General features: G+C 38.8%; 2 non-coding genes across 2 annotated transcripts; both read left to right on the forward strand.

The window, feature by feature from the left end:
* The first annotated feature begins 16,523 nt into the window (after positions 1-16,523).
* Positions 16,524-16,589, forward strand: LOC148921102 (small nucleolar RNA Z267). Its single transcript, XR_016123443.1, has one exon. It is a non-coding gene; the product is annotated as a small nucleolar RNA Z267 (small nucleolar RNA).
* A 238-nt stretch (positions 16,590-16,827) lies between these two features.
* Positions 16,828-16,913, forward strand: LOC148921103 (small nucleolar RNA R44/J54/Z268 family). The gene has a single exon (XR_016123454.1). It is a non-coding gene; the product is annotated as a small nucleolar RNA R44/J54/Z268 family (small nucleolar RNA).
* The last annotated feature ends 9,360 nt before the right edge of the window (positions 16,914-26,273 follow it).

Below are 26,273 nucleotides of genomic sequence, written 5' to 3' on the forward strand. Positions count from 1 at the left end.
CACTACCCTGTATCTGAACTTGGTTTTTGATTTGCTCATTATTTGAAAGAGATAATGCTGATGACACATACGGCAATGACATACAACAAAACGGAACGACGCTTATGAATGTGGTTGTCAACAAAATGGATGCAATTAGCACATGCCCTGCTTTTGCCGAAAACCTGGATATGCAGTGACACTGCAGCAATGAATTATTGAATAGAGAAGGCAGACCGATCCGCCATGAGCAAGGAAAATTAAGTGTTCTTTTTCACCAAAACTATCTGCAAGTTTAGTTTCAGTTCAGTGGACTAATATACTAAAGCGCAATACAACTAGACACTGTTCTTAAGCATAGTATAATGACGAAAATGCCCCTTCTTTTATCGTAGCCTCCCGCTTTGTTTTATCCTCAAGACATTAAATTGTCGAAAATGCCTCCACTAAACCTCCTTTCTCTTCCCTTTTTGCCTGCACTATCTCTGATCTCTTCCGCTATAATGTTTCGCTCACGAGAGAAGGCTTCCATTTCCACCATTTCAACTAAACCTGGTTACCGGGTTGGGGCAGCTATGGAAGATCCGTGTTCACCGCTCTGTGTGCATGAGGGCCACGATTCGCTTGAAGAGGCGCGCTGCGGAATCCAGCCGCCTTCCGCTTGAGTGGCTGATTTTCTGTTTGCCTGTGATTATAGAATTGTGTGTAGAGTAAAAATATACTAGCTCTTGTTTATTCCGACGGGAAAAAATGCCAATATATTTGTGTGTAGAGTAAAAATATTGATAACGAAAGTGAAATGTGCAGAGAAAGATAAGGAGGAAGAAAGCTAGAGAGAGAACACATGAATTTCTAAGAGAATTTTACTGGTTGTATTTTCTTAATGAACAATTACTGTACATACCAGCTTTATACAATTGCTTAACAATTCCTAACTCGACTACACGATATACACGTGATCTATACATATAATATGTCGACTAGACATGTACAAATATCATTCCTCAAACCTAAATGGTTCCCCAATCTAAGATTAATACAATGTTTGAGAAAAATAGGACTATGAAGACCTTTGGTAAATACATCAGCCACTTGTTCTTCAGTTGGTATGTATTGAACAATCAAGTCTCTTCTTTGAACTCTCTCGCTGACAAAATGAAAATCAATATCCAAATGCTTGATTCGTGAATGATAAATAGGATTAGAACTAAGTGCAATAGCTGATAAGTCATTGCAAAGGCAAAACAGTTGTCGTAAGGCATTTAACTTTAAATCTTGCAATACCTGTCTTATCCAAGCTATATCACCTGAGGTATGTGCCAAGGATCTATACTCACTCTGTTGAACTCCTAGCCACAGAGGTTTGTTTCTTGGATTGCCATGAAATTGATTAGACCCAAGAAAACCACAACCTGTAGTAGATCTTCTCGTATTCACATCTCCCCTCGCCTAATCTGATCACTAAAAGCATGTAATTGCAAGGACCAGAGAGAACTTCAATCCATGATCTAGAGTGCTCAAGATATCTCGAGTATCCTTTTAACAAGTAACCAATGAAGGTCTGAGGAGCAGCCATGTATTGGCAAACAGTAATTAACGGTGCATAGGATAAATCTGGTCTGTAAATGTTAAACATCAGAAATGCCAACAACATCGCTGATATAACAAGGGATCGATAGAAGAGTACCTCGCATCGCAATACTTGAGTGTGTGGCTTACTAGAGTTGAATGGTCCAGAACTCATGCCTGCTTTATGTAGAAGGTCTTTAGCATATTTCTTCTGACTTACAAATATATCACTCTCTGCATTATAATCAATCTGTAAACCCAAGAAATAGGTAAGCTTTCCTATGTCTTTCATTTCAAAAACTGCACTCAGTTCCTATCAACCACTTCTTGAATACAAGATGCCTTGGAACCTGTAAGAATTATATCATCCACATATAAAAGAAGAATGACAATATCAGATCCAGTATGCTTGACAAACAAACTTGGATCAGAATGAGAAGATTTGAAACCAATAGCTCGTAAATAACCAAAGTGAATTTAGCATTCCAAGCCCTTGGAGCTTGCTTAAGACCATAAAGAGATTTCTTTAATTGACACACAAACTCTGGATGTGCAGAATCTTCAAAACCAGGAGGTTGCCTCATGAAAACTTCTTCTTCAAGATCTCCGTGTAAAAAAGCATTTTTAACATCTAACTGTCTTAAGGACCATTTGTTCATAGCAGCAATACTCAAAATTAATCGAACTGTAGTATGTCGAACGACAGGACTAAAAGTCTCACTAAAATCCAATCCAGCCTCCGACTAAATCCTTGAGCTACTAGACGAGCCTTATGCCTAGAAACAGTCCATCTGAGTTTCTTTTAATCCTGTAAACCCACTTACTGCCAACAACATTTTTATGGCATGGTTTTGGAACTAAAATCCAAGTACCGCATGTGTAATGCATCAAGTTCTTCCCCGATAGCTTTTATCCATACTCGAGATTGAGAAGCTAACTTATAAGTTGCGTGCCTGCCCATCAGAAAGAAGGAATAGAGGTATAATAACATTGATAATCGTAAAAGGCTTTCACAAACAATACCATCCTGGACCTCGTAATCATAGGGGATGGGTATTAACAGAACTAGTAGGAACTGAAACATCATCATAGTGAGAGGTAGTTGGTAAAAGCACTTGTACCTTATCATCCCTTAGCACGGGTGCTGGCATAGAAACAAGAGGGACTCAGTCACCAATAGAATCATTACTAGAAGAAGCACGAGAAAGCGGATCATTATTGGAAACTTGGTGAGGGAAAAAGACATCCTGAGATACAGCAGAAAGTTGTAAACTACTGATGGTGATAAACTCATACTATGTGCTGGAGTGGATGAAGACACAGGAATAGAAATAGAAACCAATACCGAGTTACTGAATTTCCATGAGATTTAACTCAAGGCATTTAAGACATTTTATTTACAAAGGAAAACTGTCTCATCATGCAAAACATGTCTTGAAACAACAAATTTACCAGTAAGCATATTAAAACACAAAACTCCCTTGTAACCTTGTGCATAACCCATGAACACACATTGAGCAGTCCTTGGTTGAAGCTTGTGCATTATAACATCTCAAGTAAGGATAAACAGCAGTGCCAAAAACTCTCAGATGTTGAACATTAGGAGCATGACCAAACAACTTAAGGAATGGAGAGTGATGATTCAAAACCTCACTCGGCATTCTATTTATTAGATAAACAGCATGAGCAACAGAATGAACCCAAAACTTTGTAGGAAGTGAAGCAGCAGATAAAAGAGTTATGGCTGTGTCAATAACATGGCGATTCTTTCTTTCAGCCAACCCATTCTGCTGAGGAGTGTGAGGGCAAGACAAGTGATGAGTAACGCCTTTAGAATCAAGAAAGGCAGTGAACAATGTGCTAGTAAACTCACCCCCTCCATCAGTTTGAAATGTCTTAACTTTAGCATCATACTGATTTGTGAGCATAGCATAAAACTTCTTGAAAACTCCAAAAACATTTGATTTATTAAAAATGGGATATAGCCACATAAAACCAGAGATACATTCATCAACAAAATTGACATAATATCTATAGCCATCAATGGATTTTACAGCAGAGGGACCCCATACATCACTATGGATACATTGAAATGGCATAGTGGCTCTAGAATGACTAGTAGGAAAAGACAACCTATGCATTTTGCCTTGTAAACATGCTGAACAGATAGCTGAAGAAAGATCATCAGAAGCAGAAATAGTAGAAGCTTGCAACATTTTCTTTGTAACCTCATTAGTGGTATGTCCTAACCTCTGATGCCACAAGGAAGACTTTATTTTCTGGCCAATGTAAGCTTTATGCATTGAAGAAATTGAAGATATTGTAGACCGAGGAAGCAAAGTGGAATAGGATATAAACCATGATCACTCTTTCCCTTGAGAAGCACCTGATGAGTGACTTTGTCCTGTATCAAGAAACCAGAGACATCAAACACAATATAATGCAGTTGTTATCCTTACAAAGTTGGTGCACGGACAAAAGATTTTCTTTGAGTTGAGGAACATGAAAATCAGTAGGCATTGTAAGCCTAGATGTAGCACCGTGAATATTAGAAGTGCCGATATGAAGTATATTCAGACACTTCCCATTTCCAATCATGACATTTTCTCAAGAACACATGGAGTCACATTTTGCAACTGAGACACATCACCCACCATATGATGTGTGGCTCCACTATCAGCAATCCAGACTTGTTCAGGAGAATAAGTCCAGTCCGGCCATAAAGCTTAAGGAAGAAGGAGGAGCTTGACCTTGAAATGAGTAATTCGACCTGTGATAACAATCCAAAGCAACATGCCCACGCTTGCCACAGATTTGACACTGTGCATCAGAGAAATCAAGATTGAGAATTGGCATGCCTAAAGAAACAATTAACAGTACCGTATGACCCCTTTTATTACAAATCTGACATTCAGGAACAAACTTGGAACCAGAAAATGTGTTATGGCCTTGATAAACAGGTGGAGTAATGCCTCTGAAATTTGGATGAGTAGGAGAACTAAAATTGGCCGTCCACCATTGAACTTGCCTCGACCAAAACCAGTATGAGAAATAGGACGAGGACCAAAAGGCAGCGAAGGAGGTCGAGAAGATGCATTACCAGAATAACCAACATGAGAAGGCGGGGTAGGAAGCAAACCTTGTCCTGAAGACAGAGAGACAGACGATGAACCACCGCAGCTCCCGAACCCTATAGCCGTAAGATGTATGAGGCACAAACAAAGCAGGTAATGAGAGGTAAGTCGAGCCTCAGAGTTTGCTCAAGCAGCCCAAGAATCGAGCACCAAAATCTTTCAACGAGATTGGCGTATGACACGAGCAATCAAGATCGTCTTGATGATGTCGTATTCAGGTGGTAGACCATTTAATGTAGCAATGATAAAATCATCATCAGAAATCTTAGTACCAGCAGCATGTAACTGATCACGCAGATGTTTGAGACGAAGAAGAAATCGCTTCAACGAATTCCACCTTTTGCACACCTGAAATTGCTAAATGATTGATTCTGCACGAGAAACCGACGATAACGATCGGTGAGACTGGTTACATCCTCGCAGTCTTACTACCAACATAACATACCAATTGCTTGCGTCCAATCCTTATAAGCAGCAGTGACTTCCGATGTCACTCCCTCTTCATCAACAATCGCAAATTTGGGCGGAGGAAGAGCAGAGCCATCAAAATGGCCAAAGAGATCGTAACCTTCCAGAACCGACTCAATTTGATAATTCCACTTAAGAAAATTATCATCAGTAAGACGAATAGTAAGCAATCCAAGGAGGTGTTCAATTTTGAGAGAAGATGATGAAGAAGCAGCCATGGCAGAAATCTAGGGTTGTCTGAAACCAGATTTGTTGAATTTGGAGAAGAAAATTCGTTGAAGAAAGAGGACGAAGACATGTATGAGAGAAAAGAACAGAGAAATTGAAGAATCAGAGAAATTGAAGAATTGAAGTCAAAGTGAAAAGTTAGGTTATCAGAACAAGAAATCGAAGATTTGGAAGAGGAAATCGAAAAAAAAATAAAAATTTAGGATTTATCGGGAACAAGAAAAGTTGCAGAATCAATAAGAGATCGAAGAGGATTGGGAACGGAAGCAAGAAAAACAGATCGAACTAGGCTCTTGATACCATGATAACGAAAGTGAAATGTGCAGAGAAAGATAAGGAGGAAGAAAGCTAGAGAGAGAACACATGAATTTCTAAGAGAATTTTACTGGTTGTATTTTCTTAATGAACAATTACTATACATACCAGCTTTATACAATTGCTTAACAATTCCTAACTGACCACACGATATACACGTGATCTACAGCTACAGATAATATGCTGACTAGACATGTACACTCATCAAATATACCATCTTTTCTCCACTAATTTTAGTTTTTGTTCTTTGAGTTTAGCACTGATTCTGCGTTTTTGGTGGTGTAGGGTTATGAGAGAGAATTTTCAAATCTTTGATAACAACGACAATTCAGAGACAGTTGTTTTGGGATTTTGATTGTTTGGGGTGACTTTTGCATAGGTAACTCTTGATCGTATACTCTTTGTTTCAAATGCATCTAGGATCATTTAAACAGCCATCTTCCTGTACCTTTACAGTGTTTTTCTTGACCCAAAACACATAAATTTGAGTAATCTTGAGTGGTTTCTTTCCGTGCATATTTTGCTCAAGCTAATTTTTTGGTTTAATGAAAAGATTGTGCATGTATAAAATACTCAAGCTAATTTCTTCTCCAATTTTTCTACTTTTTCTTCCTTTTTCTTCTTTTTTATTTTTTAGACCATGTTTTTGTTTGATATTTTGCAGGTGGTCTTTTGTTGCTTTGGATAGAGCAATTTGGTTGGTGTTTTTGGTTATGTTAAGCAAGGGGTGAGTTTCTAGGCTGAAATTTCAATTAATTGTTTTAAGTTTTGTGAATAGAGCATAGGAATTAGCTAATGGCATCAATTTACAATTGGTTGGGATAAGTGTGTACCTCTTATTTTTTCTTCAAATCTTTGAAGCCGTTTCAAACTGACCAAGTATTTTTTGAGTTGAAGGGGGGTTTTGAGTTTTCATGGGAGGAATTTCTCCCAGACAAGTACTACTACAGCCCATCCCAATCCATCCTTTGTGAGTATTGTGGGAGCAAATATTTTCGTCTCCAATCTTGGCAAGCCACGTGGAAAAGAAGATTATCTCTTAAATTAATTAATTGAACCAGTTTATCTGGCCAATTAATTAATTGAAATAAATATCTTAATTAATAGGATATTATTTTTATTTAATAAGATAATATAATTAATTCAGATATTATCTTAATAAAGAGAAAATAATATCATTAATTCAGATATTATCTTCAATAAAGAGAAGATAATATCATTAAATCAGATATTATCTTCAATAAAGAGATATAATCAAATCCAACTTGATCCCTGCGAATTTGGGTAGAGAATAAACTCATCATATTCTCTACAAAACCCTAGCCCCGAGGCTCCTATAAATAGACTACTTCATTTATCATTCAAGGTACTTCAAAAAAACCCACATCTAAACCTACTCCTAAACCCGAGAAAAATACCCGAAGCTTTCTCTCCCTCTCCACTCTCCATATTTTCTCCACACGGCTCTGGCCACCACACACGGCTCCGGCAGCTCGGTTCACACCATACATACAACTCCGTACCCTTTACTTAGCTATTGTTTTCCTACAAACACTCGAACTAACTTAGGCATTGGGGCCTTTGGCCAACACTCTCAGGTGTGGTCTATTTATACCAATCTTTTTTACAGGAATCAAGGAAGAGAGATAAGGAAGATCGAAGGTTGAAGGATCTAGAAGCGAATATTCTCCTGTGAGATTATTTGCACAAACATTTGGTACTTTAATTGAGAGCATGAGTTATACTCAACGCGTGCTCAAGGAATCCGTTCCTCCTATTTTCCAATCCACCAAAGTCTTCCAACCAAGCGCACGAAGAGCAAAACCACCGTGATGGCTCAATCCATGACGGCCCAAAGCTACTTCTCCCACGATCCCATGATCGACATGGCGGCTCCACCGCCTCTCGCCGCCATGAACCCGCATCAAACCCTAGCTGCCGCACCTGCCACCCTGCAGATGGAACCATCTGCACCAGCCTCTACCGCCGTACCATCTCAAGGCCCCGTGGCCGGATCTAGCCACCTTCATAGCATCGCCGCCCAGCATGGTGGAACCTCCCATCAAGGTGGGCTCACTACCACCGCCGACTTTGGCCCAATCTTGGAGCAACTTAAAACATTCCCTTCATTGCCTCCACGCTCGACGCACGCCTCCTGCATAAACATCTAATGAAACCCTAGCCTGTAGTGCAATTGGGCTCCGCATTTCTCTCATCCCGATCCACAAAGTCAAGTAGACCTTAATCTGAGAGTTAACCAGCTAACTCAGAGAATGGACGACCAAAACAATTTGATGAGGCAGCTCCTAAACCAAATGAACTCAGGCTCAAAACCTTGGCCTTGGACAATGGGCGAAGAGAGAATAGTGGATGAATGCGCCGATAGGCAATTTGATGGGAACCAAGCAAGTCGAGTAGAAGTAAGTAGACAAATAGATGGACAACAACGCGATCAGCTTGCCGACATGTTACTAGCATCTGCAAGCCACACTCAAAGCAGACGAAGTCTCCCATCCAGATTGAATTTAAGGACCAATGTGCGGGATAGGCTAGGCCTACAACTTGGCATCCGCGCTGCCCAGACCCTCGGAAATGTTCATGAATGGCTAGGCTTCCAGGAGGTCAAACCGACAATCACCGCAATAAGGATTGTGAAGAAAGCCTGCGCTCGCCACGCTCTGAAATATTCACAAAGGCTAAGCCCTAGGGAGGTCAACTTGATAACCTTCACAATGAGAGCGGGAAGAAACGCGCTCCACTACTCATTCTCAAGAACCAATTCTCATCGCCACGCTATAGAAAATCTCTCAGTGTAATCCACCAACACGCCAAGGCAGCAGTGGAAAAAGGTCGACCCTTGCGAACAAACGAGGAAGTTAATCACCTCACCCAAATCATAAAGGTCATCAACGTGACCACCAGCTATGTGTAGAAGACGTTGAGAAGCTTGTGAATAACCGACTTCGAGACTTAAAGATTGGTGAAAATTTCAAAGATGCACTACACATAGAGGTAGACAGAGCAAACTCCTTACCTTTCACCTCTAAAATCGAGTAAGCTTGCTCCCCAAACGATTCTCAATACCTCTTTCAATGCTTCAAAGGGGATTCTGATCCTAAAAGCCATCTAAAGCATTTCAAGAGCCTTATGATCCTCTACAAAGCCGAAGACGCACTAATGTGCAAGGTGTTTGCAATGACTTTGTGGGGAGCAGGCTCAAGACTAGTTCTATACCCTGTCGTCTGGGTCAATCAGCAGCTTCAAGGAGCTTGCTTACGTCTTCACTAAAGAATACACTTCTTATCGGACGATCAAGAAGAACCCTGATCATCTGTTCAACCTGCACAAAAAGCCCGATGAATCCCTTCGAGATTACATCAAGAGATTCAAAGCAGAAAATGCCAACATCGTAGGGTGCGATGACTGAATTGATCAACTCGTCAATTCAACTTCCGGCAATCAACTACTAAGCTTCATGGAAACCCACTCCGGCTACAACCAAATCATGATGCATGAAGACGACAAGGCAATGACCTCCTTCATCATTGAAAGATGTACATATTGCTACAAAGTCATGCCATTTGGGCTGAAGAATGCCAGAGCAACCTACTAAAGGCTGGTAAACAAAATTTTTGAGCAAATCAGCAAGACTATGGAGGTCTATGTAGACGACACGCTAGTCAAAGCTCCCGAGCGAGTAGACCGCATCAAAAACCTTGCCGAGGCATTCACCTACTCAGAAAATACAACATGAAGTTGAACTGAGCAAATGCACGTTTGGAGTCTCGTCTGGCCGATTCCTTGGATACTTAATTGCCCAAAGAGGAATTGAGGCACATCCAAATCAAATCAAGGCTATACTCAACATGAAGTCACCTGCCACAACAAAGGAGAGACAAAGTCTAACGGGTAAGGCGGCGACTCTCAATCGATTTCTCTCAAGATCTACCGACAAGTGCAGGCCATTCTTCAAAGCCTTGAAGAAATGACACAAAGACAAATACGATGACGGGTGTGAAGTAGTTTTTCAAAACTTGAAGACATACCTCACTTCACCTCCCTTACTCTCAAAATCGATACCAGGCGAAGACTTATACATCTACCTGGCGGTGTCCGACTCACCACTACCTTAGCTCTCATCCGATAAGAGTTGGGGCAAAAATTCGGTATTTTACACTTCAAAAGCTCTCCTCGATGCAGAGACTCACTATACAAAAATGAAGAAGCTCATTTTTTCACTTGTGGTTTCCACGAGAAAACTAAGGCCTTACTATCAACCACACCGGATAATTGTCATGACAGAATTTCCTTTAAGATCGATCCTTCACAGGCCCCGACGCTTCTTAGTGACTCATGAAATGGGCTATCGAACTCCAATACGACCTCCTCTACCGATCCGAAGACCGCTATAAGAGCTCAAGCTTTAGCAGATTTTTTTGTAAAGTTTACTCCGACAGCGAAAAGAGAAGCTAGTCACGAAAAGCAAGGAAAAAGCAGGACTACACTTGCCCCACCGATTCGAACTTACCTAACGACATGTGGTAGTTTCATGTAGACGAAGCATCAAATCACAAAGGAGCAGGGGTAGGCATCGTCATAATCACCCTAGGCGGAACTTTGTTGGAACAAGCTATCACACTAGGTTTTTCTGCTTCAAACAACGAGGCAGAATATGAGGCATTGCTTGCAGGATTACGCCTAGCAAAAGAACTGTCGATCAAGAGATTGGCCATCTACTCACACTCCCAGTTGATAGCGAATCAAGCCTCAGGCGAGTACATGGCAAAGCATCCAAGAATGGTCTAGTACCTCAACAAACTCCAAGGAATTTTGAAAGAATACCCTACTTTCACCATCCAACAAGTTCCACGGGCAAAGAACACTCATGCAGATGCGTTGGCAAGCCTAGGATTAGCATTGGACACCCAATTCAGATGCTCTATCCCGGTTGAACACCTTGACCGACCAAGCATAAAAAAAATAAAGCCAATTGACTTAATGCAGATCGATGAAGACCCCAGATGGCAAGACCTCATCATCGACTACTTAGTGAATGGAAATTTGCCAACGGATAAGTCCGAAGCTAGGAAGGTCCAGCAGAAAGCCGCGAGATATTACATGCCAAGCTACAAGCTCATTCGCAGATCATACTCTGGCCCTTATCTCACTTGCATAAAAGACCGTAAAACACTTGAGGTCCTCTGCAAAATTCACGACTACAAGTGTGGCAATCACTCTAGGGGCAGTGTCACTCGCCCAGAAGGCTCTAAACGTAGGCTATTTCTAGCCTACTATGTACCATGACTCCACCGAATATGTCAAAAGATGTGATCGCTACCAACGGTTCAAACCAGTTCCTAACTTGCCTGCCAAGATCTGCCATCCGCAGAACAGTCTGTGGCGTTTCATGCAATAGGCCATTGACTTAGTAGGTCACATGCTAACAACACCTGTCAAGAAAGAAATGATGATTGTCGCCACTGATTACTTTATTAAATGGATAGAGGAAGAAGCTCATCATCTACTAAAGAAGCCGATGTGGAATGATTTATCTGAAGAAACATTATATGCCGGTTTGGCTACCCACAATTGCTAGTTACCGACCATGACTTACAATTCATTGGCAAAGAGATCACCGCCTTCATAAAAAAATATAGGATCAAGCAGGCATCTACCTACCCCGAGATATTCTCAGGGTAATGGCCAGGCCGAGGCATCCAACAAAATAATATTGGATTGTCTAAAAAAGATATTAGAATGCGCCAAAGGAAAATGGGTAGATGAGCTCCTTTGGGTACTATGAGCTTATCGCACCACCAAGCGAAGATCGGGCGAAACCCCGTTTCCCTCACCTAGGGAACTGAAGCGATCATTCCTCCTCACGTTACTATCCCCTTTATAGGCATTGAAGTGGGTAGCATTGAGCAGAACTCTAAGCAGATGAGGCTCAACCTTGAATTACTTGAAGACGAGCGCGAAAAGTCCATTGTCCGAGTCGTCTCATATAAACATCAGTTAAAGTCTTACTGTGACAAAAGAACCAAGATCATACAGTTTTAACCAGGCTACCTTATGCCAAGAAAGGCCTTCATCATTGCACAAAGACAAGGGTCTAAAAAGATGAAACCCAATTAGGAAGACCCTTACTTAATCAGCTGGTCTGGGGATAGAGTAAGCTATACACTTGACACCATGGAAGGGAAGGAGATTCCACGACAGTGGAATGCACCGCCACCTTCGAACATATTATCCATGATGCTTCTTCCTACCTGCTCAGTCCCAAGCGATGGTGGCGTCACACATTTCAAGAAGAGAAGCAACCACGCAAATTCGAATGTGCCACAACAAAGACGGTTGCCCATAAGCGGCTTTCTTGGAGATGCAGGCAACGACTAGAAGTCTATCGAGACGCAGCCCACAAAAAGCGTCCTAAGGGAGATGCAGAGTGTGCGGGAATTTCATAATGGAAGTATTGTTCCTATCCGTTTCCTAAGAGAGGCATGATAGTCACACAATTGGCCATAAAAGCGTCCTAAGAAAGGCGCAGGCGACGACGAAACGTCTATCGGAGACGCGAGCCCGCAAAAGCGATTTCATAAGGGAGACGTTGGGTGCGCTAGGAATTTCTTAAAAGATGTCTCCATGCTTTCTGCAGAAATATCCAAGTTCCTATCCGTTTCTTAAGGGATGCATGATAGTCAAACGATTGCCAATAAGCAACGTCCCTAAGGAGACGCAGACATTTAAAGCGGCATCCTAAGATAGCTACAGGGTGTGCCATGAATTTCCTAATGTTGGTATCTAGGTTCCTATTTGTTTCCTAAGGAGGGCAGGATAGTCATACAGTTGTCCATAAGCAACGTCCTAAGAGAGACGCAGGCAACGATCGCTAACGTTCTAAGCATTCTCTCAAAATGCAATACGCTCAAGTCCTCAAGGGGGACCCTGGCTTTTGCCCAAATCCTAAGGGAAAGGCACAACCAAGACACAAGCCAGTTACTCAAGTAGTTCACAAGACAACATGCAAATTGAAGTTGAAAAAATAACTGAAATTTCCATAATAAGGTGACTAACCGTCCAAGTTCAACAAAAAGAAGATGGTCAAGCAAGACCCATTATTCTAAACAAATAGCAGACTACAAAAGCTGAAAAGAAATAAAATAGTCTTCATATACTCCGAGACACTAGCAGAGATCCTTAATCTGCGGACTTTTGATTCGCTGATCGACCACACTCTCGGTAGCTCCACCGCCTTTGATCCGCCCGTCTACCACCACCTCTTTTTGAAGGAGACGAAATGTTACTTCCCTTTGTTTTTCCAAGGAAAGACTTGAGAAAGTACCAAGATCATCACCTGACGTATTTGATCAACCAGCTTTCAGGCATAAGTGGATGGACTTGATAGAAAGTTCATCTTGAGTATATCGACACGCCCGCATCCCTAACAAGGGTGGACTTGTCCACCTTAGGATCAGCCAGACGTTGCGAAGTGCCTTTCGCCCAGGCAAATGACTCTATTGCTTTCCTAGCCTCTGCCAACCTCACTTCCAAAGGAATTAGCAACGATGAATCCACTCCACGCTTGACTGCTCGTGACTCAGCGGCAGCTGAAATATGATGGTTGGATGGATAAGCAGACCGCCCAGATCAACTTCCACTCTTCGACTGATACAAACGACCCGAACTTTGGAGATGAGCATCTGCACCTCTTTGCTTCTCAACGGGTGAGCTAGACCATGCACGGACTACTTCGCGAAGCAGATCAAGATCTCCAAACTCATCAGCAAGAGGTTTAAGGGGAACATCCCTAATGTTGCGCATTCCACCAATCTTTTTGCTATCTGCACCAACAAGATGTTTGACCCTCGCAGATGATGCGGGAATAACAACTACTTGGGTCTTCTCAGCAAAAGGGAGCTTTGGTTTCTTATTCAATTGAGACACATTCTTCGCCCGTGAAGAAGTAGCTTGAGTTCTCGAAGACTTGACATTAGTCTTCCTCTTTGAACGAGGTTCAGGCAGTGCACTCCTCTTGTGCAGCAGGCGTATCATCAAGGTTCGGACTATCCTACTTCCATCTCTCGACATCCTCAATAGGGGGCAGTCCACCAACTTTCTCTTGATCGTCGCTCAGAGCCACCAGCCCACCGCCGCTCCCAATTGTCTTTGGCCGCAAGTCACGACGACAACCAGCCTGGTCCCACCTAGCTAGTCCTCGCCGCAAAAAAGAGAAGACGAAGAAAAAATTTACGTGCTCGACTAACCTTGGGATGCACAGAAACTCCTCTCTTCAACAAGCAATACAAATTCTCCAAGATCTTTCTCAAGCTAGAAAGTAGAGAAGTTAAGTTTGCGATGTGAGAAACAGTGAAGAGAAGCCTTGTATTTATACAAGTTGGACCACCCGGGTCAAGGAGGAATCGCAAGCTCATTCCTACTAGGAATCCAACTCCAACAATAGTTAGAAGCTACACCAATTGGGAATCTGATCTGCAAAGGACTCGACCTCATAGAATAACGCCGGACACGGTTAGAGAGCCCGAAAAAAATTTCATCTCCTACATGCCACGAAGCGCCATGCAAGTGGGGACATTTGTGGAGCAAATATTTTCGTCTCCAATCTTGGCATGCCACGTGGAAAAGAATATTATCTCTTAAATTAATTAATTGAACCAGTTTATCTGGCCAATTAATTGATTGGGATAAATATCTTAATTAATAGGATATTATCTTTATTTAATAAGATAATATAATAAATTCAGATATTATCTTAATAAAGAGAAGATAATATCATTAATTCAGATATTATCTTCAATAAAGAGAAGATAATATCATTAAATCAGATATTATCTTCAATAAGGAGATATAATCAAGTCCGACTTGATCCCTACGAATTTGAGTAGATAATAAACTCATCATATTCTCTACGAAACCCTAGCCCGAGGCTCCTATAAATAGCCTACTTCATTCATCATTCAAGGTACTTCAAAAAACTCACAACTAAACATACTCCTAAACCCGAGAAAAATACCCGAAGCTTTCTCTCCCTCTCCACTCTCCATATTTTCTCCACACGGCTCTGGCCACCACACACGGCTCCGGCAGCTCGGTTCACACCATACATACAACTCCGTACCCTTTGCTTAGCTATTGTTTTCCTACAAACACTCGAACTAACTTAGGCATTGGAGGGCCTTTGGCCAACACCCCCGGGTGTGGTCTATTTATTCCAGTCTTTTTTACAGGAATCGAGGAAGAGAGAGAAGGAAGATCGAAGGTTGAAGGATCTAGAAGCGAATATTCTCCCGCGAGATTATTTGCACAAACAAGTATGCTTATGCTTTGATCAGTCTGACTCGCTAATTCTGTTCTCTATTAGTTATGCCAGTCTTTACCATTAAGCAGCTATATAAGGGGGCTCATGTTTGTTCTTCTAAATCTCTTATTGACACTACTCAACTTTGCAAGTTTTAGAGAGTATTTAATGGTAGGTAAATTTAACTCATATCACATTTAGTACTTTAAATTCACCCAAACATAAAATGGATTAAAATTGTTTGTTTGCTAAGAAAATGCAAGAAGAAAAAAAAACAGAAAATTTCTTCTTTTTAAACATTTCACTATTGTTTTGTGGGTAGGAGTTCACTAATTATGCTTAAAGAGCGTTTGAGGTCACCCGCTTAATAACATTAGTACTTTTTATTGAAATCACATGGGTTTTTGTGGAATCTCAAGGACATAAGGGCAAAGGTTTGAATCTTTGTTCTATAATTATGTTGGATTGAAAATTTGGTGCCTTTGTTCTTTCTTGCATGTGCTTGGAATTACAATGAAAATTTCCTTTCATTATTTTTTTATTGTTGAAGGGTTTGAGCATGAGGACAAAGATGATTTTGCAACCTCACCAAAGCATTTTAGGTGAGAACCATATCCTTGAATTGCTCTTTTGGACCAAAATTAACCCTTTTGTGTGATGGTCTATCATCTTATTGGGCTCTATGTTTGAGCTTATGGATTGGTTCATGGTGGATTTGAATTGGCACTCAGAGTTGCTTGGGTGAAGCTGACGACTGTGTGTTGAAGGACTAGACAAGGTTGAATATTGTTTTTATTTTATTTATTTTTCCTGTTTTTGTTAGACCCTTTTGGTTCACTTATTCTCCTTGAATATTATGCCCAAAGTAGAAAAATAAATTATCGCAACTATTCAAAAGTATATTTATGTTCAGCATCATCTCATGTTGTGTAATGAAAAGGTGAAAGGTAAATTACAGAGAAACATGTGGCGCAAGTGTTTATGTTCGAGAAAAATTAGGTATTAAACATAACAATCTTTACTAATTAGGATTTGAGACATAGATTATTTTTGTTTGGGTTTTAATACCTAAGAATCAAATTCTGTTTTGGATATGCCCAAAGAGGAGGCCCAACGAATTTGGGCTTGTCTAAATTATAAAGGTAAAATACAATTTTACACCATATCTCAGCCCATCTCTCTCTCCTCTTCCTTATTCACTCCATCGACGACGACGCCCTCTATCTCATCTTCAATCTTCGCTCCATCGACGACGCCCTCTCTTCAATCCAAAAGGCACAGGTCATGTCGTTTGGTGCTCGTCTTCTCTTCAATCAGAAAGAAGTGGAAACCCTAACTCATAAGTCTAGAACCCTCTCCTGTTCTGCACCCTCCTTGCATGTCGTTTCTCACCTATCACTTCGAATTTGAGATTCATAGCCAATTCTCAGTATTGCAAAGCATTCTCATCTTGTATTGTTTTGCTGTGTGTTTGTTTTCATTGTTGAAGGCTAGTATTAAGAAGTATGCCTACCTATGACTGTGATGGTGTTAAATATACTTTGAGATTAATTTCTATGACACAAATTTACTCTGAGGCAAGAGGCTTTATGATTACTGCACTGTTTCTGTTATTGTTCTCTGAATTTTTTTCCGAATTGTTGATTTTGTTATGTAGCCGAAGAAAACTTTGGAGTTGGGTTTAGCCCAAAACCCTGGTCCAGCAAATTTATTGCCTGGTTTTGCTGAAATTTCTTGTCTTTAGTTGTTAATATGCTAGAAAGTTTGGATTTTATGCAAGTGAAGGTTTTGATAATAAGAATGAGAATTGTTTGTGTTTGGGCAAGTGACGATAAAATAGACAGGGACATCTGCACTCTTCGGAGGGTGATGACTTAGTCTAATGAGAATCTCTCTGATGCATTTTCAACATTTTTGCACTGCACTGGATTTTTGTTTTCTTGTGTAATTGTTTGTTTATGTTGGTTTTTTTCTTTCAAAATCATAAATTTCAGTTGTGCTGTGATTGTTGGTGGTAATTTGTTTTGATTGCAATGCAGAAAACGGAAACTGCAACCAGTTTCTGTTTCCATTTTAGTACTGTCATCATGTTTTTGCATTTTGGTTCCTCACTTATTAATATATTTATTTTTTCCCATACTTTGCAGTGCAGTTTTTGTTCCCCATAACTGCATTGTAATTTTTTGCTTTTTATTATGGATTGTTTTTTTTTTTTTTTAACTTTTTGGTGCAATTATCCTAAGGTAAGTCTTAAAAGTTAACATATCTTTGGTCTAAAAATGTCTAGATTTTTAGAAATTTTATTGTCGATGGAAGAATTTTTTAAATGCTTTAAGGACAAGAATTTTGTCAATATATTAGTCTTCTTGTTTCAGTGCAATTAAGGTCTTTGCAATAAATTTAGTCTGTGTTACTTTTCATTGGTGTTTTTGGTTTAATGACTTTTAGTCTCCTCGTACCCAAAAAGAAAAAATAGATATTTATTCCTTTTCAGTTTATGGTTGCTTATGTTAGAGATAGTTTAGTGAATTTCTAGACATGTGTTGCATTGTAGTTTTGCACTCAATGAATTGTAGTTTTACACACTGCATTGCAGTTTCCATTTAATTACATTTGGCTAAATTGTTTTATCATTGGATATTGGTGTGATTTTTGAAGTTAATGGAAATGATACAATTGTCATCAACGGATATGTCTTTTTGACTTTGTTTAGTTGCTTGTTTTCATGATGGCTTTGCTTTTTGGTTTTTTTTTTTTTTTTTGGTTAGTGTGGTTGTAACTTGATTAGAAATTGCAATGCAGAAAACGGCGCAATGTAGAAAACGGAGCTGCAATGCAGAAAATGAAAAGCGCATTGCAGTTTCTATTTCCGTTTTAGTACTTTCATTAGGGCTTTGATTTTTTTATTTTGTTAGTGTGTTGCAACTGGATCATAAACTGTAATGCAGTTTCCGTTTCTGTTTTAGTACTTTCATCATGGTTTTGCATTTTGGTTCCTCACTTATTAATATGTTTGTTTTTTCACATACTTTGCGGAGCAGTTTTTGTTTCTATAAAATTAGTTTGTGTTTTTGTTGTTGTTTTTGTAGTTTGTAGTTTTTATTTTTTCTGCATTCTTTTTCTTCTTTTTTTACATCATTGATATCTACATTGTTTTTGTTTTAAAATCCTAGTTAAATATGAGAAATTTTGGTTTTTCTAGAAACTGCAATATATTTTTCAATCTTCTTCTTCTATTGCAGTATTCATGTTTTGATGTGAAGCTCAGATTTTCTGTTGTTGAGGTATGTATATATATATTCTTGATCAAATTGTTATTTGAATTTTCTTTTTATTTTTTGGTTTTTATAAGTTGATTTTTCTAATACTTTCATCATGGTTTTGCCTTTTTAGTTCCTCACTTATTAGTAGGTGTTTTTTGGGATGTGGCTTACTAGGTTCTACATTGCAGTTTCTAATTTGATTATATGATTTTATTGGTTTTGGCTATTTCTTACTAGCTGTTGGCATGAATTTTTTGGTTTTCATTTTTGGTTTTTGTTTGCAATTTCTGTTTTTATTTACAGTTTTTGCTTTTGTTTACATTATTGATATCTACACTATTTTGCTTTGTATAACTCTAGAGCTAAGCATGTGGGATTTGGAACAAATTTTGCACGTATCGATGTTGAAATTTTTAAAATAAAATAAAAAACCATTGACTGTTAATATAAATATTGCCTAACTGACAAAATATCACAAAACACAAGGTTGGTGTAGTGGTGAATAAGGATACCCTAATTTGAGGGTCAAGGTTCGAGTCTCTTCAAGCACATTAAATTTCCTATGTTTTTTAGGTTGAGGGCAACATAGTTGGTGACCGAAGATGGCTGGTTGGCAGCCAACGAGGATGGCGATGGTGGCCGTAATTCGATGGAGGTGGCTGGCGGAATCCACAGTGGGTGGCGGAACTTGGTGTCGGTTGTAGTGGTGGCAAGGCGGTGGCGGCTAGTCAGCGATCCGGCCCGACCAAGGGTAGTCAGTGTGATCGCCTGGGCCCATTATTCAAGGGGGCCCCAAATTTTTTATTATAATAAATTTTATATTATATTATTATAAATTGATTTAATATTTTTCCATAATTTTGGAACAAATGATCCATGACGAGAGTTTTAAAAGAAATTCTTTGATATTGGCTTGACTTCCATTCTTGAATTTCTTTGACTCACTAGTATGGTATCCATAGTTGGACATTTGTTTTCATTATTTAGGAATATGGAAGATATTGCTCAAAGTCTAAAAATATTTTCAAATAAATACTTTCTCAAAAAAACCAATGCTTAGTTGATAAAACAAGAAGTATACTAGTATTAGTGATTAATGTGTGTAGGGCACACTTCAGATTTTCGCCCTGAGTCTTTGAAAACTCAGGACGGGCCCTGCTAGTCGGAAGGGGATTGCCGGAGGTGGACATATGGGATAGTGTGCTTGATTTAGAAGGAGTGGCATTTTGTGTAATTTTGATATTTTTTAATTAAATCATTGTAAAATTTGGTACTACTTTTTGATCTTTGGTCTTATGCTAATTAGGTGAAATTGTATTCATATCTTCCAAATTAATAAACTATATAGTGTCTTAAAATGAAAGCTCCCTCGGCATCATCCCATAAAATATATAATATATTATATACATATGTATAACAACATATATGAGTATACATATTATGAGTTCTTCTTTAATGCAGACGTCTGCATTATGTTAAAGTCCAGTCGTCTCTTTTGCAACTTCTTTTTGCAAGTGAATTTGGTTCTTAGTGTTAATGTATGGTTTTTGTTACTTTCTTTTGGCTTCTCTTGACAACTTTGTAATAGGATGTGTATTGTTATTTATCAAGCTCAAGTTTAGATTAAGGAAAACCTTTCTTGGTGTTCTTCTCTAATTTATGCTCTATGGAGGTTCAAGCAAGTTGACAAAGGTATTGTGCATTGCATATCATTACATTAAACAGTCTTCATAAAATGATGACTAGTCATCCGTTTCTCATATGACTAGTCATCCTTGCTCTGTTGAATTTTTAGCTGGATAACAAACTGTTTTGTCCTATTCTTCTTTCTCTCTCTCTGCTGCCATGTGGGTTTCTGACCTAAGGAATTTTTTGGTCTGTAAAGGCTACGTTTTTGCTTATTTGGCGGCTGTCTCTTTTGGGGTGGAAGTTTTGGAAAGATTGGCTTGCTTTCTTTCTCTTCTTCTTCCTCAAGAAAGAACCAAATATTTCATCTATGAGTTTTTCCAATTGATTTCTTTTTGAAAAACTGCTTTTGAAACCCGAATCTGCATCTAGCTACTTAAATCATCTCTCATTTATATCTAGGTCAGATTCAAGACTGATTTCGTCAATAGTATGGTTTCTTGAAGAAATTGTTCATTCTCCTTTGAATCCAAATATTGGTTTTGGTCTGTGTTGGAGCTTGCAAGCTAGTGTCATGGGATGAACGAGCTGGAGAAGGAGCTGTTATTGCCATGAAGAACTGAGCTTCAAGTTTTGCTAAGTTGGAGAAGAAGATTGCACAAAGGAGGTATTGCTCATATTCCTAAATAGATCTAGGTGCTTCTTGAGCTTGGTTGTGTTTTCTTTGTAAGAATCTTTTTCTACTTAGTGGAGTGTCTGGTCGGTTGATGACTCCCAGTTTTTTCCCAATTGTGGGTTTCTGGGTGAACAAAATCTGTTTTGCATATCTGTAATTTTTCTGGGTTTGTGTTCTTGGTGGTTGACTAGTCATCTTTATCTAATGTTGATGTTTACATGATAATGATAATTTCACACACTTTCACCATAGTTGTTGCTAGCACAGGGGATGCCTAGATTGACGGGTCCTACTGAGTGCCTAGGTTGTCACTAGTAATCTTCTAGGGTTGTAGGTACTTTGTGGCATGCTCTGTGTGTTCTCTTGATTGTGGTTGTTCATGACTAGCAGTTGACTAGTCATATGTGTATTTGGTCAAGGTTTAAAGTGTGTGAAGATTACTTTGTTGTTGTGTCTTGTTTGTGTGATTAAATTTACCCCTCGTCACCAAAGTATCAATTTCAATTTGTATCAGAGCGTCAGCTCTTAACACAAATAGAGAGATCCTACGATTTATTTTGGTGTTTAGGTGTGCTCACTATGGAAAGGGATTGAGTTGTTGTATCTTGCAACTCGCCTCCCTATTTTGACGGCAATAACTACGCTGCATGGAGAGAAAAATTTGAGGTATTCCTTGATGCTCTTGATGAGCATGCAAGTGGGTATCTCACAAAAGAGTGGGTTGCTCCGGTCAAGACTGTTGAGGGTGAGGTTGTACCCAAGCCTAGGTCAGAATGGACTGAAGCTGAGGTGTTTGCTACATATTCGAACAAGAAGGCCAGAAATGCCTTAGTTACAGCTTTGTCTAGCATACAATTTGCACATATACAACACATCCCTAATGCTAAACAAGCTTGGGATAAACTAAGGGTGGTTCATGAAGGGGATGACCAAGTTAGAACCCTAAAACTCCAGATGGTGCTTGCACAATTTGAAGAACTTAGGATGTCTGAAACTGAGTCTATTTCTGAGTTCTATGGGAGAGTTGAGATGATCACAAATGAAGCCATGAGTCTAGGTGAACCCATTAAAGAGCTTTTTATTGTTCAGAAAATTCTTCGTGTTCTACCATCTAGGTTTAGAGCAAAGAAAATCGCAATCATGGAGGTCCAAAATTTAAATGAAATTAAGCTTGACAAGCTTGTAGGAAAATTGAAAACCTATGAGATGGAATTGAATATGGAAGAAAATGACTCCAAAAAATCAAAAAATGTTGCACTTCAAGGAGTGCATGTTTCCTTTCTGAAATGTGGTGAAAAATCCTCAGGTTTTGAGGATGAGATGGCCTTGTTTGTCAAAAAATTTAGGAGAATTCTTAAGGATAAGGGAAAGTTTGCTAGAGAGGGCAGCTCTGGTAGTGAGAAACAGTTTAGACCATCAACTGATCGGTCTAATGAGAGGAATAAGGATGTCAAACCTTTCACGAAAGATTTTAGAATATCTGTCAAGTGCTTCACATGTGGAGGCATTGGACACTATGCTGCCGACTATGCAAACAATCAGAAAAAATACTCAAAAGGAAAGGACAAGGCCATGAAAGTGAGCTGGAGTGAAAGTGAAAGTGAAGGGTCTCAAGAGGATTCATCTTCCTTTGATGATGATGACCAACATGTTGCCTTTGTTGCCTCTGTGCAGCCCATGTCTGATGAATCTGATTCTAAGTCAGACGACCTGTCATACGAGTCATTAGGAAGAAAATATGATTATTTGTTTAAAGAGACCTTGTCCTTGAAAGAAGAGAGCCTCAAACTTGAGGCGAATAACCAAGATCTTCAACATGAAATTCTCATCTTAAAAGAAACCAAAAAGGAGTTGAGTGACAAATTTGAGTCTCTAGAAAAATAAATTGATGCTCTTGTGTCAATTAGGAGTAACCTTGAGGATCAAGTTAATGTGCTCAAGGAAAGTAACATTGGTTTCTAGAACTCAAACAAACAACTCCTAGGTGAATTGAATGAAGCAAATAGGAAGATTATATCTATGACCATTGGTGCTTCAAAAATTGACAAAATGTTGAATATGGGAAAACTTCATGGGGACAAAGGTGGTCTTGGATTTAATCACTTTGGTTCTAGTTCATCTAGTTTTACCACTAAGTTTGTCAAATCAGAAACTCCAGTCACTGTACCTCTTGATGTTCAACAGGTTGTCAAGAAACCTAAATTTGTTCCAACTTGTCACAGGTGTGGGTTGACTGGTCATATTCGACCAGTCTGTCATATGTATAGCAAAGATAATACCAGAAAATTGTCTTCAAAATCTAAAAGGAATCCCAGATCTTTGCAAGATCAAATTGATCATTTGCTTAATGAAGTAACTAAGATAGCCAAACTTGTCTCCCTCAAAATGAGTTCTCCCATTGTGCCTAAGTCTACTTGGATTGCAAGAGGTCATACCAAATCTCTTCTCTAATTTATGCTTTATAGAGGTTCAAGCAAGCTGACAAAGGTATTGTGCACTGCATATCATTACATTAAACAGTCTTCATAAAATGATGACTAGTCATCTGTTTCTCATATGACTAGTCATCCTTGCTCTGTTGGATTTCCAGCATGATAGCAAACTGTTTTGTCCTATTCTTCTTTCTCTCTCTCTACTGCCATGTGTGTTTCTGACCTAAGGAATTTTTTGGTCTGTAAAGGCTACGTTTTTGCTCATTTGGCGGCTGTCTCTTTTGGGGTGGAAGTTTTGGAAAGATTGGCTTGCTTTATTTCTCTTCTTCTTCCTCAAGAGAGAACCAAATATTTCATCTATGACTTTTTCCAATTGATTTCTTTTTGAAAAACTGCTTTTGAAACCCGAATCTGCATCTAGCTACTTAAATTATCTATCATTTATATCTAAGTCAGATTCAAGACTGATTTCGTCAAGAATATGGTTTCTTGAAGAAATTGGTCATTCTCCTTTAAATCCAAATATTGGTTTCGGTCTGTGTTGGAGCTTGCAAGCTAGTGTCATGGGATAAACGAGCTGGAGAAGGAGCTGCCATTGCCATGAAGAACTGAGCTTCAAGTTTTGCTAAGTTGGAGAAGAAGATTGCACAAAGGAGGTATTACTCATATTCCTAAATAGATCTAGGTGCTTCTTGAGCTTGGTTGTGTTTCCTTTGTAAGAATCTTTTTCTACTTAGTAGAGTGCCTGGTCGGTTGATGACTCCCAGTTTTTTCCCAATTGTGGGTTTCTAGGTGAACAAAATCTGTTTTGCATATCTGTAATTTTTCTGGGTTTGTGTTCTTGGTGGTTGACTAGTCATCTTTATCTGTTGTTGATGTTTACATGATAATGATGATTTCACACACTTTCACCATAGTTGTTGCTAGCACAAGGGATGCCTAGATTAACGGGTCCTTCTGAGTGCCTAGGTTGTCACTAGTAATCTTCTAGGGTTGCAGGTACTTTGTGGCATGCTCTGTGTGTTCTCTTGATTGTGGTTGTTCATGAAGATTGCTGTGTTGTTGTGTCTTGTTTGTGTGATTAAATTTACCCCTCGTCACCTAAGTACCAATTTCACTTAGTGGAACTCACTTGGCTTGAGGAACCATATTGGCTTAGAGGAACCCATTCATCACTGACATGGCTCTATAATTAAACATAAAAAGAAGCCTACTTACAGTAGCAACCAATGGTATTGCTTATTGTTCTTCTGCACACCTTCCCACTTTTGGAATACTTTTTGGAAAGCCCAACCCCTAATTATATATTTATATATGGAGTGCTTACCATGTTTTTGCTTTATACATGTATGAAATGAATCAAATCCATCTACAGAAAATAAGCTGGAAGAACACGACCGGACTTTAACACAATGCGAATGTCCGCATTAGAAAAAAACTCTACATATTATATAATAGTATATAAGGTATATATATACCATAGGTGTCAACTTGAACGCCCCCTTTTTTTACTTTTTTCGGTGGGTTCTTCTCAATACTAAAAGGAAATAATATAATATTATTATACTAATATATTTAACTAGAAAAGTAGAACCTTAGTAGTCTTCACTCACGTTTGTCTGCCCACTTGAGTCAATCGCTATTCACAGAAGGCAGCCATCAAGAATTCTTTATCTTTGTTTTGTGTCGTGGCTTCTTAGTTCAATAACTATCAAGAGAGAGACTAAAACTGGGGGTTTTGATAGGAGACTCAGTTGGTATTTGGGAGATATTCGTGCTGATAACGTGTTGTAAAATGAATGGAATATGCGAGAATATTGAGTTGCACGTAAAGTAAATGAGACACAATATTTAACGAAGTTCGGTCATACCTACGTCCCCAGAAAGCAGCAGCAATAACTTTTCCATAATGTAAAATAATATGGCTAAAACTTTAGTATTTACAATATATGTGGCTCACTGATTTTTCTCTCTTGGAGAATTTCTCTCTACTCTCTTTTTCCTCTCCTCTTACTAACATTCTATTTATGGTATACATTTCTCATTTTTTATGATAATTTTAGCCTTTAAAAAAAAAATTCATCATGGTGCCCTTTGTCATTTTACATTGTCACACTATTTCTAAAAAATAAATTTACCAAACATATGACACTGCTTTTTATACTCATAACATTTTTACAAATCTAAATTATCAAACATTTTGCTGCTTCACTTCACAATTGTTTATTTTCGCAACACAGCATAAACATTTTTAAATTAACTTCTCTCTAGCGAACAAAGACTGGAAGTCCACTAACCTAAACAAGTTGACGCAGGTCGTCATACGGCACTGAATGGAAATTCCCGAACCTCAACTAGTTGACAGGGAGCCTACCAAACCAGGCCCTTCCACGAAAGCTTATTTAAGCAGAACATGTGTATCTTCCTTAACATACCACTTTTCCTTATTATATACCTCTTGGACAAAAGATAGCACTGGTTCCTTTCTTCTGATTTGTTGTTCTTTTGTATTGGATGTGCTAGCAACTTTATGAGCAGCAAAAAGATTTGTAAGTTTTTCTTCTTCTGTTATAGCTCGTTTTTCTGTTCATGAGTTACTTCACATATTTGTATCAGATCTCTTTTGTTATACGTGTGTGAGCAAGAATCTAGCTCATTTGGTAAGAGAGTAATTCTGGGTGTATATGGAATTTGGGTCTGTGAGAGCTTAAATATTGTATATATCTCTATGTGTTGTTAGTTTATTTGTATTTTTCATATTTTTCTTTGACTTTATAGGGGTCTTAACGCTTCCACACTAACACTCCCATAATTGTTTGATTTTTTCTTTTATCCTTCCACCAAAATTCTTTTCTAACACTGACGTACGTGGTGTGAGACTTTATTTATGTGAATCTTTGATAAGATTTCTTTTGTATGTATATTTTTGAATCCTTTTATCCCTCCACTATAAATTTTTTTCAACACACTGACATAATGAATCTTTTCTTATTCTTCTTGTTGTAATTTAGGAGGTGTGTGATGAGTGTTTTTGATGCTCTGATATCACTTGTTGGATTGTACGGTGATTATGAGTGGTGTTGCTATGATACTATTGTTGGTTTATGTGATGAAGGAGTTTAGGACAATGGGACCATAGTTAACAAAGTGATTTTATTATATTGGAGGAGAATAGTAACATAGCTTAATGTACATAGGGTTAGGCTAATTGTTGAAAAAATGGGTATAACTGCTATTTTTTAATCACATAGAAATTCAGAAATAATC

The sequence above is a fragment of the Prunus mume genome, linkage group LG1, assembly GCF_029339155.1.
Source record: "Prunus mume cultivar Tortuosa linkage group LG1, ASM2933915v1, whole genome shotgun sequence".
Classification (NCBI taxonomy): domain Eukaryota; kingdom Viridiplantae; phylum Streptophyta; class Magnoliopsida; order Rosales; family Rosaceae; genus Prunus; species Prunus mume.